The following is a 16544-nucleotide window of genomic DNA, read 5'->3' on the forward strand; positions in this document are numbered from 1 at the left end:
AATCAATCCATTATAATGAAGTATTCAATAAATGATGCTGGGAAATTGAACCATTTAGAAAGAAATAGGTTAGATTCTTTTATAGCATCAGAATAAATTCTAGGTACATTAAAAATTAAATGTAAAAATTGCTACATTTTAATAACAAAGCTGGCGAATGACAATATAGAGAAAATATTTGCAACACATATGGCAATAATTAAGAGCCAGAATATGTAAAGAGATCTTAGAAATAAATAAGAAAAAGATAAACACCTCTATTAAAGCAGTGGGGGGATTTTTAGATATACAATTTATTGGAGAAATATAAATGGACATTAATTGAAAGAAAATATGCCTAATATCAGTAATGATCAAATATAAATGAAAACAAAATCAAAATATCAATTTTTGCCAATGATTTTGATAAAATTTAATGTCAAAACTTTTTTTTTTTAATGTCAAAACTTAATGTCAAATGCTAAAGAGTGTTTGAAAGTAGATACAATCTCATAACGTTTGTTAGAATATAAATTGGGGGATCCCTGGGTGGCGCAGTGGTTTGGCGCTTGCCTTTGGCCCAGGGCGCGATCCTGGAGACCCGGGATCGAATCCCACATCAGGCTCCCGGTGCATGGAGCCTGCTTCTCCCTCTGCCTATGTCTCTGCCTCTCTCTCTCTCTCTCTGTGACTATCATAAATAAATAAAAATTAAAAAAAAAAAAGAATATAAATTGGCATAAAATTCCTAGTGAGTATATTAGTACTATCAAAATGTTAATTTGCATAACTCGTAATCCATAAATTCAATTCCTAGTATTTTATCTGAAGAATAAGTATAAAGAAATAGATAAAATATATGTACATAAAATAATATTTATGACATCCTTTTTCTAAAAAGTGAAAACTTTGAAACAACCAACTTTTCTGTCAATAGGATTAAGTCATGACACATACAATGAAATATTATGCAGCATTCAAATGCATAAAATAAATCATTATGTATTATTTCAGAGACATGTCCATAATGGCTTTTTGAGAGGTACATGCAAATTAAAGAAAATATGATCCTATTAATGTGTATATTTTTTATTTGCATGAAAAATTATGAAAGACTATTCACTAAATTACAGGGTCTTTTTTACTTTCTCTATTTTGTCCAAAATTTTTCAAAGTAATAAATTGTCAACAGAAAAAAAATTGCAATGAAATTAATTATTTTATTGTTCTTTAAATATATCACTTCAAATAATTCTTTGACAACGAAGATTTTTATGCCACAACATTATGGAGATTTTTTTAATGTAGCTAAAAATTTATGAACTTTGAAGATAGGCAAATAATGCTGCTCCTGATAACAATGAAGATGAAGTTTTGAAGGTCTCAAAGAAAGATCATTTAAAGAAATTTAGAGCAGAATATAACCTGAAGTCCCTTTAGAAGCCTTAGGTTCCCACAGGAGTCATTAAGTAAGCTTAAAACAAAACAAAGGTGATTAAGATTAAGAGAGTAAAGAAGGGACATGAGGGATCTAGTCTCTTAATGAAGTCTGCCTATATCCTGTAAATTTCTGTGGCATCCTTCTCTAAATAATATAGCTAATTAAGAGTTACATATGTGAGCTAACCAAAAATTTATGGTCCGAACTAATTACTTAAAGTTATTCTGCACTTCTATTAATGCCAGTGCCGATTGAGCAATGGTAAAATCTCTCTCTCTTTTCAGGAAGAGGAAAGGTGCCAAGTCCTAGGAAGGTAAGGGTTTCCAGCAGAGGCCAAAAACCACATTTTTGTAATTACTTAGGCACAGGTCCACACTGACCAGATTATTCATTCATAAGTTTGGAAATAATTGTCATGAGGAAACAAAAATCTCATAAGTCAAGTTAACAAAGAGCCAAACTCAATGACATTTATTAAATATGAAAAAGATTTATATAGATGAGAAAGGTGTGCTACTTAGCAAACAGGATGAACTGATAGTGACCCAAAGCAGCTATATTATTTTGAAAATGGATTTGAATTCCTTGTACTTTTATCTTATTTTTCAGATAAGGATATGGTTCATGCAAGAGTGCTAGCTCACTTTTACAGGCTTTACAGAGGCAATGTGCAGTGGGAAAAGCACAGATGTGGAATCAGAATCTGCATCCCAATATCCTCTTCTAAAAAACAGGCTAAACATTTCCCTCATAGGCTGCTGTGAGGATTAAATGAGTCAATAAACAGAGAGATTACAGAATATTACAAATATTTAGTGACTCTTTCTTTTCTTCCCTTCTTCTGGCCATTCTCATTTCCTTGTTAGGACTTCCAGAATCTTCTCTTCCTGTTGCCATCCCCCCATCCTTCAAAGCCCTGCTCACAATTCATCTCCTACACAAACTTACCTTTCCTTCTCATTTTTTTAACGATTTTATTTATTCATGAGAAACACACAGAGAGAGGCAGAGACACAGGCAGAGGGAGAAGTAGGCTCCCTGCAAGGAGCCCGATGTGGGACTCAATCCCGGGACCCCAGGATCATGACCTGGGTCGAAGGCAGGTGCTTAACCACTGAACCATCCAGGTGTCCCTTTTCCTTCTCATTTAATGTCTGTACCACATGAGTTACTTGCTTGCTTGAAGGAGGTGGAAAAATTCTTTGGTTTGATTAACAATTATATAATGAGTTACAATTTTGTTGCCAGGCATGGCCTTATCTCTTCAACTAGATTAGAAGTTGCCCATACTCTGGAACATCATCTTAAGCTTCTTGCTCCACCCACAGCACCCAGCATAATTACATTTAATAATGAATTACAGGCTTATATTGTTTGAGAGATTTTATGTAAGGTACCCTAAATATTTGGGTAACTATTTTATTTATTTTGGGGGGGTAAATATTTTAAAGGTGATTTAGTACATCAATATTGCCAATGCCAGTCACAAGCACTATAGCTATATGGATAGTCTGTGAAAGAAGGAAGGAGACAGTTTTTAATCTGTTCTCATGAAATGATATCCACATCATTATCATCCAACATTCTTTTTTTTTCAATATGATTAAATGTTTCTCAAAACATCTCCTATGTTTCTGAGGTTTAAACTTCAGTTCCATGAAGTTTACACAAAAGCTCAGCATATTAACACTTCTTTCAGGTGATATGTTGGATAAAATATTTTGTATGACTGAAGAACCAATGTATCTGTTCAGAACACATATTATAAACTTTAACTTAAAAAATATAAACAGTTGGGATGTCTGGGTGGCTCAGAAGTTGAGCATCTGCCTTCAGTTCAGGGCGTGATCCCGGAGTCCTGGGATCGAGTCCCAGATTGGGCTCCCCTTGGGGAGCCTGCTTCTGCCTCTGCCATGTCTCTGCCTCTCTCTGTGTGTCTCTTATGAATGAATAGATAAAATATTTCAATATATAACTATATAACTAAACTATATAACTATATATATATTTATATATATAGTTGATCGAGGATAACCTGATTTTAAAAAGCTATCTTGGGATTGTACCAATGTTTTAATAACCATTTAATAACCATTTTATAACAGTAATATCTCATGGAAAAACAGGGTTTTTTTTACTAGCAGTAGAAAATTTTCAAATTTACTCTTCATTATCTAGGTATTTAATTTTTAACGAATGATTGAGTAGATACCACCAAAGACCACACAGAAAATTTAATATTGACTACTCTTAGGTAGAATACAGAAATATAAGCATTCAGCCACTTCAAATAAATTATTGAGTAATTTTTTTTCTTTTCATTAAGTGATGGGGATAATTTCTGAAAGCATGATCTGGGACAATGGACAACAGCAAATTCTGGCAGAGGGCTAAAGAGCTGAGACCAGGTTGGAGTGGAAGAATAAATTAGAAAAGTATATTCAAATCCAGTTGCCATTAATCAGTTCATCATTTACATTAAAAAAAAGTGTGTAGAGGGAGTGAGTAGTCAGAAATCAGATTAGCTCTACTTGAAAGAACACAATAGTTACCTAGAGTATTTGGGAGAGTGGCGAGACTCAGACAATGGAGTTGGGAAGCATTTGGTAATCAGGAAGGAATGCTTAAAAATACATATATATAAACATAACAGGAGTTTAACTGAAAAAACCTATACTTGGCATCAAAGGAAGTAAGGTCAAGACCTAGCTCTGGCCAAAGCTCATTTCTTTATCTGTAAAATGAAGGAAATAATATCTGCAGCACCGAATTGAGAGAAGTGAGAAAAAACCTTCTAAACTGTCTATACACAGTATTGCTTTGAGTTTCTAAGTTTTCTGCAGGCTCCTATCTATTCTTTCTGCCCCCTTCTTTCCTTCCCTGAGGATGTCAGGATTAAGGGCAAGGGTATTTTATTGTCTCTAGGTGCTAAGGAGCCTAGAGGTGGAACTTTCCCTAAAAGAAGCTGAAGGACCAAAGCTGGATCAACAAAGAGTATAGTAAAATAATTACCTTGGCTAATGGGAATACCATAAGTCCAGTTAAGCTAAATTTTCATTAGCTTTTTATGCAGCCAAATCAACTTGATAGCTTATATTGAACTTGCATTCATATACAATTGTAAAGACTTTATTTTTTCTAAAAATCATTAATCCTTATCCTATACTTGTGTTGCTGGTATTTGAAACCAGTGTGCAACATTTTTACTCCTGTTAAATTGTATACTGTTGACTGCACCCGTGGGGTCCAGTCAGCTAAAATCTGGCATCTTAAGTATTAACCTAACCTCCTAGATTTGCATCATCCATGACAGGCAGCATCTACCCTGAAGAAGCTTTGAAATCAAATAAATTAAAGTGGCAAACTAAGTTTGATAAATACTCTATCCTGAATAAACCCTCTTGAAGATTTACAGCACACATTATCATACTGGAGTTCTGATAGCCTATAGTAAAGAACTCTGGTTAACTGCATTTAATCTTGTATTTCCCAATTTTTTTATTGACCATGGAACTCACCTTAGGAAGTTTTGGTATTAATAAGGAATGGGATGCTATGTTGCCAGTAAGTAGAATGAGGCACATCTATTTGAACTGACATACAAATATCTTCAAAACATATTAAGTGAAAAAAAAAAACAAATCTAAAACAATTAGTATAATCTAACTTCACCTTAAACAATGAATAAATAAATATACTACCTATGTGTGTATGTGTACATAAACACGTAAGCAATATATAGAAAGGACTGGAACAATAAATACCTTACTGCTTTCAATAGTTACACATAGAAATAGGTATAAAACCTAATGCAATGATGATAGAGACTTTTATATTTTACTCTATGTATCTCATATTGTCTCAACTCTTTACATTGAGAATGTATGATAAATCATTTCTAATAGATACTTTTTAAATTATTACAGTAGTGTAGGGTGAAATGAGCTAATGTTTTAGTCAGTGGTTATATACAACTACATTTTTACATTGTAACTGCCCAAATAGGATTATAGAAACAAATAAACATCAACCTGTCCTTTCAGAAAAATCAAATTAAAAAATGTGCTATCTCTTCAGATTCTGAAAATCAGTAAAACAAGGCTTTGTAAGATGAGTTGAACAGACTTGAACTTAGGTAGGAAATGTCTCCCATATGGTTTATTCAGATAAAAGTGTGGGTATTATGTAGTGTAATTCCTACAATCTGTCTTGACTGACATGATGTTAAGGTAAACAGAGAACCAACCTCAAAAAAATCTAAGAGATTAAAATAAGAGGGCATCATAGAGCAGCACAAAGAACTGACTTTGGTGTTGGATAGTTCTGGGTTCAAATCCAGACCTCCACTTTTTTAAAGCCTAAAGTCACCTCATCTGTAAAATAACATTATTTAAGACTTTTTTTTTTAAGATTTTATTTATTTATTCATGAGAGACACACAGAGAGAGAGGCAGAGACACAGGCAGAGGGAGAAGCAGGCTCCATGCAGGGAGCCCGACATGGGACTCGATCCCTTGTCTCTAGGATCACACCCTGGGCTGAAGGCGGTGCTAAACCGCTGAGCCACCCAGGCTGCCCCACATTATTTAAGACTTAACCAGAGTGGCTCACCGGTTGAGCGTCTGTCTTCGGCTCAGGATGTGATCCCAGGGTTCTGGGATTGAATCCCACATCAGGCTCCCTGTAAGGAGTCTGCTTCTCCCTCTGCCTCTGTCTCTGCCTCTCTCTTTCTATGTCTCTCGTGAATAAATAAATAAAACTTTAAAAAAAAAAAGACTTAACTGAAAACTCTTGAGTAATATATCTCAATTTACACTTAACATGTTCCCCTACAACAACCTCCTATACTGCTTTAGGGAAAAGGCTAGAAGTCTGAGAAAAATTAGAGCTCCACCAGAAATGAAACCAAAAGGGGGGCTTGGAATCCAGGAAAATCATTTCAGTTTCCTTGTAAACAAGTATTAATACTGACAACTCAGTGTTTACTACTGAGCATGAGTGGAAGAGATCCTGACAGAGGAACTCACAGTTGTGCTCTGTGGCCCTGGTTTGTCACCACTGAATCCTTACAGGGGTAGCTGAGCTGTTTGGGCCCCAGAAATACTAATCCCAGTTCCAGTGAACTTAGAGCCAAAGACTTCAGATCCATAGCAGCTACAACATGTGTTGAAGAATTCTTAATAGATACACATAACATCTTTCACAGGCCTTTACAAACATAATGAGGTGAGTTACTACACAAGAAAGATGAGAAAGAATCTAAGAGGAGAAAGGGACTGAAGTTATGAAAGACCTAAGGCAAGGGATAGCAAGAGGTAGTTCCAAGTGGTCACAGATTTGTGGTTTAAAGGAGTACCAGCCAAAAATTATAAGGACAAAATTAAGATTTCAGGAACATGAATAAGAATAAAGTTTTAATTACTAATTTTAGGAAGCAATGGATTCATCTTATTTAGAATTCAACTAAAAGGGTGATATGTTTAAAAGAGACAGGTTTGACCTTTTTGTGATTTTTATCAGCCCCTGGAATCCTACTGTAAACTCCTTTAAAATGTAACCTTATGGGACTAAAGAAGAGTATCACTTCAAGGTTTTTCAGTAAACTGCACATAATTTCTCCTCATAAGGACAAGGGGCCTGGGCAACTTGTGTTCTAAGCTGTAGAGGTAGAGCGTGTTGCCAGGGAGACAAAATGGTATCAGGGATAAGCCCTTCATAATCAGCCTCCATACATGCTTGCTTCTTGGGATGAAGAGCTACAAATCAACACCATCGATTTTAGGGAGGCAACTGGGGGCATATATCACTCTCGTGGAACATTTTCCATAGGAAATGTTTAAGCTATCTAGTCCCTCTTATATACATTCTACCACCTGTCATCTACACCAGAGCTGCTCAGGGGAAATATTTTGCCATCTCCTCATCTCCCCATGGAAGAATTTTTCCCAAGCTTCTATCATTTATTTTCTCTGCCATTGGTAAATTTGGAAAATATATCTGATCTACAGCTGAGCTCCACTCTTTTCCTTCTTTCAGAGGGAGCCTATTCTTATTTTCCCTGCCTTCCTACTTATTAGTACTTCCCTGCCTGAGTACTTACCCTAAGTACTTGGTACTTAGTATTTCTCCAACAAAGACATCAGCCCTGTCCAGACTTCCAGGGTCCAGGTGGGTAAATCAGGCTAATCCTCATGTTCAGTTGGGAGAAACACTTGGCTCCCTATTATCCATATCCTCTAACCTGACCTTTATTTGAAATAAAGAGAATTTTTTTAGACTTAACACATTTTTTAAAATATTTATCAAATTGTTGGGAAGCTGGGCGGATGAGATGGGTGCCCTGACTGGAAGCCCTTCAGAAACTCTAAAAAGAGTGCCCAAATATGATGAATTTATTTTAACCGTAGCCAAAATACCATATGATTCAAAGAGTCTTAACCTAATGTCTTTGGGTAGGCCCCAAGAGGTCCATGGACTCTGAAAATTTATAGAAATCTTTGCATGTTAAGTGTACTTTTCTGTCCCTAAGAAAGGTTAAGAAACATCTACCTAATTATTGAGAGCAATAAAAAATTATAAAGAAATATCAATGCCAGGTACTTTCAGCAAACCTATAATTTTAGATTATCCTCACTGCTTCAAAGCTCAAAATATATGTAAAATAAAATGACTCTATTTTCACCATTAATGAATAGAAGGCTTAGCTAAATATCTCATACAAGAATGTCTCTATTATTTACATCAATCCTATAGCAGTCAGTTTGTGTTTTTATTTTTGTTTTTTGCTTTTTCTGATAGCTCCCTGGTCAATTCATTACCATCCTCAGGATAAATAAAATAAGGAATTTTTCCATACGTTTTCAAAATTTGTTGAGTTTTGTTTGTTTGTATCATGAGGAAAAGCCAAATATTGAACAGTTGGCTACAAACTAAAAATTTACCAGTAGGCATAGAGAGTAAAGGGCTCCAAATCCCACAGAATCTTTAATTCTGGGAAACAATACACACGCACACACACACGCACACAGAGACAAATGCAAAAAAAAAAAAAAAAAAAAAAACCAAACATACAAAAAGTGTTCTGTTAAAAAAAAAAAAACTGCAGGCTTATACATGAGCATATCTAGATTCTGCAGTTGAGAAATTAATGTAAAATTTTACCTCAAACCAGAACTGATAGAAATGAAGCCCTCAAAAGCACTTGAGATTCCCACATTGAAAACAAACAGCTGGTTGGGATGCCTGGGTGGCTCAGCAGTTGAGCATCTGCCTTTGGCTCAGGGCGTTATCCTGGAACTCCATGATAGAATCTGCAACAGGCTCCTGATGGGAGCCTGCTTCTCCCTCTGCCTCTCTCTCTGTGTCTCTCATGAATAAATAAATAAATCTTTAAAAAAAATAAAAACAAACAACTGAAAATGAGCCAAACATTTAAAAATTATGAATTTTACTAAGATACAATCTACTCTAAGGGGAGTCAGCAGATGTGACCACAAGAAAATGAAAACCTCCAAAAATCCAAGATATTAGAACAACCTGACAGACTATACAATTAGCATGTTAGAAGTTATTAAAGTATAATAATAGCTAATATTTATTTAGTGCTTGATTTGTAAAAATATAAGCAGCTTGGATAGATTTGAATAAACACTAAAATTCAGCACAGAAAAATTAAATTATAAAAAGTGTGAAAAGAGTTTAATAATTGTAGACTATAGACTTGAAACACATATATATATGTATATATATAAAGAGAGACAAAGACAGAGATCTTTTTAACTCAGTTTCAGAAGTAAAGGACTCAGGATTCAAGAAAAACATAAGTCCTCAGATTTAAAGGGCTCTCCAAGTACAGAACAGGATAAATAAAAGTAAATCTACACTTAGAAAAATGGTAGTGAAACTGCAGTACATCATAGAGAAAATCTTAAAAGTAACAAAAACAAAGAGTGAAAGACAGATTACCTGCACAGCTATGACATTTAGTTCCCAATAGCAACATTCATAATGTCTTGAAAGTCCTAAAATTCTAAATCCAGCTCAGCTTTCATTGAAGAGTGACAGTGCAATGATAAACATTTTCAGAAAAACAAAGTTGAAAAAAATTATCATTTGCAGATCTTTATGGAAAGAATTGAAAGATGAAGAAAATTGGACCAAGAAGGAAGGAATAAGCGAAGGAAAAGTGAGCCATATCATCAGTAAACATTAGGTAAATGTACTAAGTATATTCTTTAAAAATAAAATAAAATAAACAACATTAAGGGAGGGTTACAATTGAGGTAGATCTAAAATACTGAAGCAGGGGAACAATATTAAAAATGGAATGGGGGGCAGCCAGGGGGCTCAGCGGTTCGGCGCCGCCTTTGGCCCGGGGCGTGATCCTGGAGACCTGGGATCCAGGGAGACCTGGGATTCCAGGGAGACCTGGGATTCCAGACCTGGGATCCACGTCGGGCTCCCTGCATGGAGCCTGCTTCTCCCTCTGCCTGTGTCTCTGCCTCTCTCTGTCTCTCATAAATAAATAAATAAATAAATAAATAAATAAATAAATAAGGAAAGTAGAATTAAAACATAAGTTTTTGAGAAAGGTAGAGATATCGCTTTAGTCTTTGTTAAGTCAATCATGTATGTTAAAATTTTAAAGGTTACCACAAAAATAGAAACAAAATATATAGTATCAAAACAGTAATAGGGAGAAGAAGGAATAGAGAAGTAAGGAAGGAGAAATAAAAACATCCAAAATAAGGGAATAAAGACAAACGGGATGTATAACAAATAAAATCATATACTTTAATAATCGTAATAAATATGAATGGATAAGCTTGATAGTTCAGAGTGAAATTTTTATATTAAATTTTTCAAATCAACAGTGAGCTAAAAGAGATATATTGAAAACATATGAATACAGAAAAGCGAAAATAAATTAATAGAAAAGGTACACTATTGCTTCTCCAAGAAATCACCAAAGGCTAAAGATTGTAGATGATACTGGTGCTTAGAACAGGCAGAGAGGACAAGTATAATGATGGGAACTAAAAAAAAAAAAAAAAAAAGGATGGGAACTGGTCTTGGACACCAAGCTGGGCCATCTGGTCAATGAAGTTCCTGTAGGTGATCTCTTTCTTTTCCTTCGTTGACTTTCCTTAATGGGGCCATTTCTTGACAATTAGATACTAAAAATGGCAGTCTTTCAGAGACATAAAAGTGGTTAATAGGAACCATAATGACTCATGACCTACTGATTTAGATGGCAAATGCTCCAAGGAAGTAGTAACTGCCATTCATGGTATCATCTAGGCAAGGCAACCATTATCTGAGGGAAGACTACTGGGGAAAAATTCAGACAAACCCTATTCTCTTCTTGCAAGATGGCTGGGCACTGTGACTCTGTGCTTGTGCATCTGATCCCTTCTTTCCTTTGTGGCAACGTCTCTGTTCCTCCGCCCGACAGGCTGCATTTGATCAATGGTATATGGCTGCCACCCTGGGTAACTTGGCTAAAGCCACTCTGACCTCTGGAAGATTAGTCTTCTGATCAGCAGTTTCCTGATCCATATTTATTTTCATTGCAGAGAACTCAGAATTCTGCTGTGATCTAGCCCATGTTTTTTATATCAGCAAAATAAAGTGAATTAAATCTAAGGATGAAAAAATTAGATATACCAAGCAAATGTTAAACAACATAGACTGTTGGACAAAAAAAAAAAAAAAGGATAGGGAAGATTTAAAAAAAGGAAAATTTCACCAAGGAGATATAACAATCCCGAACCTATGTGCATCTAAGTTGTAGCTTCAACTTTTTCAAAGCAAAAATTGACAGAATTACAAAAAAGAAATTGACAAATCTAAAGTCTCATAGAAATTTTATATACCTCCCTTAGCAACACATAATATAAGAAGTCAATGAAGTCTGTGATATAAAAGAACTGAAAAACATTAAACTAGCAACCCCTAAAAAAAACCTTATGGAAAATATACTAAGTTCTCTCTCTCCTTGCCATACAAAGAATTGTCCTGAGAGACTTCACAAGGACTATTCAAGTGAGGCCAGTTTCTCCTTGTGCCTTAGAAAAAGTCAGGACTAGAAATGCTGTTGGGGGTTTAGGAAACAACCCTAAAAGGAATGCTGAGAGCCCAGCTCAACACTAAAAAGAAAGAACAGTGACCCCAGGACTTTAGAAGGAGGTTCTCAATCTAGCATCCACAGACTCCAGGGAACTAAGCTTCCAAACTCACTGGAGCAGCAGCTTACAGGTGAAAGCCATAGGTCTCAGGTTGACCAGTCATATGTGGTAGAAGTTGACTAGGCCATAGTGGGTGATTTGGAGACTCAAGCTAAACACTGATTGGTCATCTGAATGGAGCAGACACTTCTGGGAACAGAGAGCTATAAATCAAGTTCTATAGATCAGAATGAATGTTCCCATCCCATTTCTTTTCCCCAACCAGGCTTACCAGGAACAGCAGACTTTGACAAGGTGAAGAATTTAGTTCTTAACACACCATAGCCTCCCTCTTTCCTGGTTCAGCCCAACCAACCTCCTAAAATACTTCACTTTACAGCCAGAAAGAGGCCGACATGCTTTTAGAACAGTCTCTAAACAGATACTGAAATTAATAACTCACTTGGGTTCATTCTGCCATTAAGGATCCCAAGGATATGGGAAAGTAAATAGGTTTTCAGACAGGAAGTAGGTAGGAATAAAGTTTGGAGGCCCTCCTCCTACACACACAAGCTGTACGTTTCCAAATGCAGGTTACAGGAAATGAGAGCAGAGAGAGATTAAATGTCTGATTTAGTCAGTGAGCTTCATAGCCAAGATTAGAACTCCAGGCTTCCTCTGTGTCACACTGTTGCCATATTTCCTGTTTTCCACTCTGGCTAATCACTACATGATATTTGAAAACCAGTCACCAGGCTAAAGAATGTAAAGGCTTCGGGTAATTAAGGATGTTGTTGATAAAGAGCCAAGAGAATGCAATCTATATGTAAAATATTTTCCCATATGTATAATAAAAAATGTGAACTCCAGCTATTAGGATTAATATCCTCCTTCACTTTGCATTTGGCTATTAGGTTCATCAAAACTAGAAATTTGAAGAGTGAGGCATGCCAAAGTCTCTCCTGTTCACTTTTGGTTTTAGTTTTTCAACAAAACTTACTACCTGAAATACAAGAAATGAATCAATCAACCAATAAAACAATCTAGAACCCATATGTTTTCACCAGTCTAAAATATATATTTATTATGTTTTTGATAACAGGTAATGGAAATAATATACCTTTTGTAAGAACTAAGGCATTCAATTCTTCCTGGAAAGAAACTAAAGACACATTTAAAGCAGATGGCTTGTTCTGCTACATTCATTTGTTATGTGTTCATTACTGCTATTTGTTCATTTTTATACTTTACACCAGAGATTGGTAAACCTTTTCTATAAAGGGCCAGATAGTAAATATTTTCAGCTTTATGAGCCATATAATCTTGGTTGCAATTACTCACCTCTGCCACTGCAACAAGAAAGCAGTCATGGATGGTATGTAAACAAATGAGCATGACTAGCTTTGGCCACGGGCTGGGCTGTAGCCTGCCGGTTTTCTGCTCTCCAATACAAACCATATTGTGTGGCAGGACAGGATAGCTTGCCAAGTGAACTATATAGGGTAGACCAGTTGACTGGCTTTTTTGTATGCAATAAAACTTACTTAATCTTTTCCCTTTATAACTTATTTAAATGTCTTATTTCACCAACAAGAGTATAAGCTTTTTTGATGATAGACAGAAATTTATTAATTTATTATTCTCCCTGGACTTCACACAGATGACATTTGCCAGAGGAAAGAGCATGGGTTTCACTGTCAAAACGATCCAAATTCAAATTCTGGTCCTGCCATTGATTAGGTGTGTGACCCTGGATGGGTTATGGACTCTCAGCCTCCATTTCTTCATCTGTGAAACTGGGGATAATACCTACTTTATACTGACAATGCAAATAACATGTAAAGGAAATAATATAGCTTCTGTAAGAACTAGGGCATTTAAGTCTTCTTGTAAAGGGTTAAAGACATTCATGATAGCCCATGGTTTATTCAATGTAAAGCACATAATAACTGATGAGTCTGACTCCAGGTCAAAATCCTATGTGTGATCTTTCAGGCCTGACTATGGGTCATTAACAAGGCTCTGCCTGGCAGGACTCATGGGGTGAAGCTGTTCTTCCTACATCAGAACAAGATAGTTTACAAATAGAGTATCTGTATTTTACATAGGATATACTAATTTTCTAGACTCACTTTAAAAATCAGACTTTTCTAAGTGCCTATGCTAAAATGGCCTCGTCACAGACCATTGAATTCAAAGACTCAATCAATGCACAGCCTTATATTTTTCTCCACAAAGCTCTTTTGAGGATGATGATTGAGAAGGAATTCCAGTATCTGGCCATGGGGGCGGAGGTGCTCAGGAGTGGCAGTACCAGCTCCCCTGTCTCCCTTCAGCTTAAGGTATGTTACTACACATGATGGTGGTATTTATTCCCACTCACACCACACAAACCACTTGTTTGCATCCTGAGATGATGTAATGGCTACTGCTTGTCATTTTTTGTGTGACCTACTTATTCAACATGAGCTTGAAGGGCTAATACAGACTTAAAACCAATTAATTGGGGTGTAGCTGTTTATCAATCCAGTGTTAGAGGAAGGCTTGTTCTATGGTAATTACTGTGGTTTACAGGATGTCTCAAGTGTATTGTACAGAATTTACAACCCCAGTATTACAGGCTAGGAAGCAAACAATGGGTGATGAAGGCAATGTTCCAGGCTCTATTGGTTTGTTTGTTGCTTATTAAGATGAAAAGGCATTATGTAGTCAGTATTTCAATAAAAACAAAAGAGGTGCCTTTCAATATCCAAACCTTAAAGGTCACAGAGCCAAGAGGTCACACTACCAAGAAGCAAAAGGAAAGACTTAAAAGGATTGATCAATAAGAACACTGCTGTGGTTCCATTTTTCTCCTAGACATTATAGAGGAGATAAAGTGAAATCTGAGAAAACAGAATCTCCCAGTGCCTATGGGAGAGGATACAACATACTATATAATATCAAAGAGACAATCGTATTGCAATTTGTGAACAGTCAGGGGAAGAAAACTTGTTTTGGTTCTGCCAAGATTACAGAGCACACAAAAAGTGAGAAAAAGTCTAAGGGTAAGCAATGAACACCTAAGGAAAAATAAAACTAAGGATTTCTTCTTTATAGATAATCAATTTGGGGATCACTCTCACTGTAGCTGAATTCCCTGAACACATTTATTCACAACTACTCAGAATGCTTCCTGCCCACCATCCCTACCAAACAAGCCCTCAGCAGTGGCTGAAAACGAGGTAATTCCATACGTGCCAGGGTGGTGGGTAATTAATGAGGTAAATTGGCTTGAGGAAAGATGTACAATGAATTCTACATCAAATATAAATGATTTTGAGAATATCCATGCGCTGTTCGCTTTTGCTAGCTCTAAGTTGAGAGCTTCCAATCTGTATCTAAATATTGCTTCTGTCAGAGATCTCCTCACTGATACCAACACTATGAGTTTTTGAATGCCCTGGCACTTCTATTCACCTCGTTTCATCCCCATCCCAATTGCTCAAGGTAGATTTTATTTCCATTTAAAAAATGAGGAAAGTGAGCCTCTGAGAGATTTGGAAAGTGACCGAAGACAAAGAAGTAGTAACTTGTAGAATCAGGATTCGAGCCCCAGGCTACTGATGCCAAAGGATCAGGCAAAAGGCTATGATTCAGAGCTCTCCTCCACCATATACACTACTGGCCTGAGCAGGGGGTTCTGTTGACAGCCTGTCTGCCCCCCACTGGACAACCGTGTGACCTTTAGGAGCTATGGAACCCCTCTAGGCCCCAGTGGTCCCATTCATCCAATGGGCTATATTAACAGTCCCCCTCTTACAGAAGCATTGTGAAGATGAGATTAAGGAATTCATGTGACCTGCTTAGCTCAGTACTTGGAGTTGTGTGTGCTCAATAAATGACTTCTGCACTCATTACTCCCACAGGGCCTTTTTCTAAACTCTCTGCTTATAAGAGGCCTGGAGTCATGGTGCCCAGATTTTAAGAAGTGCTCAATAATAACTGACACCTTCTAGAAAAGAGTTTGAGTATGAGCTTGTTTCCAATGCAATGACACTTTCTACTGCTTGCTCTTGCTGGGACCCTACAGAGATATGCTCTCCTCAGGGGCCAGCATGTAAATGAATGTCTTTAGTACATGTGCTGTCGAAGCGAGCACAGATGAATGTCTTTAGTTCTATCGAGATCACCCAACCCTGTGAAAGTTAGTCTTCCACCTATTTTGACCCCTGAAATCCATATATAAGGAAAAGCCCTTCATCCCTTACTTGGAGATTATGCTTAAATTAAAAGTTCCCTTTCTGTATAGGCCTTATGACCTAGCACTCTGAACACAGATGATCCTTTCTTTCTTTCTAAAAGTAGTCTCAGTACCATCAGAGCAAATGAAGAGGTAGAAGCCCAAGCCCAAGGGCAGGGGGCACAGCAGGGGGGAGTATAAATTGTATGCTGTCATTCTTATCAATCTGGATATTTAGACCAAGACGGTAGTATCTCTCTTCCCCATTGCTCCTTCTAAGTGTAAGTATGGTGGGAAAAGGTCCTAAGCTTCCCTTTGTCATGGTTAACCCCATATGAACATAAGGAGAATCAGCTGTGTCTGGTCTTATGCAAGAGCTCAGAAGAGAGACTGACAATTCCATGCAGATGGTACAAGGAAAAGACCTTCTTTTGGTAAAAGACCCAGGATGTTCTCCAGGCCAACCCTGAAGGTCTCAACTGATAAACCATTGTTGATAAAAACAGGGACTAAATGCAGAAAGAATATGAGGCTGACAGGATGGAATGAGCTGGCCAGGACAGGCAAGGCAGGGTGAGCTGAATAGGGACAGAGAGAACAAGGACAAAAGGAAACAGGAGAAAGAGAATGCTGAGACCCAATGAACTCTGCACCATTAGACTGTCATATAATCCCAATCCATGTGAGGATGCAAGATTTACATGTATCTCAAGCTCCTCTCTGTGAAACATTTAAC

At 36.8% G+C, this 16544-nt stretch overlaps 1 long non-coding RNA gene across 2 annotated transcripts in view; it reads right to left on the reverse strand.

The window, feature by feature from the left end:
- Nucleotides 1-16544, reverse strand: part of LOC121497060 — a 167655-nt gene that overhangs the window by 122048 nt on the left and 29063 nt on the right. Inside the window, exon 5 of one of the 2 annotated variants that reach the window (XR_005989396.1) lies at nt 640-670. The exons of the other annotated variant lie outside the window; for it this stretch is intronic. This is a non-coding gene — a long non-coding RNA (uncharacterized LOC121497060). Of the gene's footprint in view, nt 1-639; nt 671-16544 lie in introns of those variants that run through there. 2 annotated transcript variants of the gene reach the window in all.

Source organism: Vulpes lagopus, chromosome 8 (assembly GCF_018345385.1).
Source record: "Vulpes lagopus strain Blue_001 chromosome 8, ASM1834538v1, whole genome shotgun sequence".
Classification (NCBI taxonomy): domain Eukaryota; kingdom Metazoa; phylum Chordata; class Mammalia; order Carnivora; family Canidae; genus Vulpes; species Vulpes lagopus.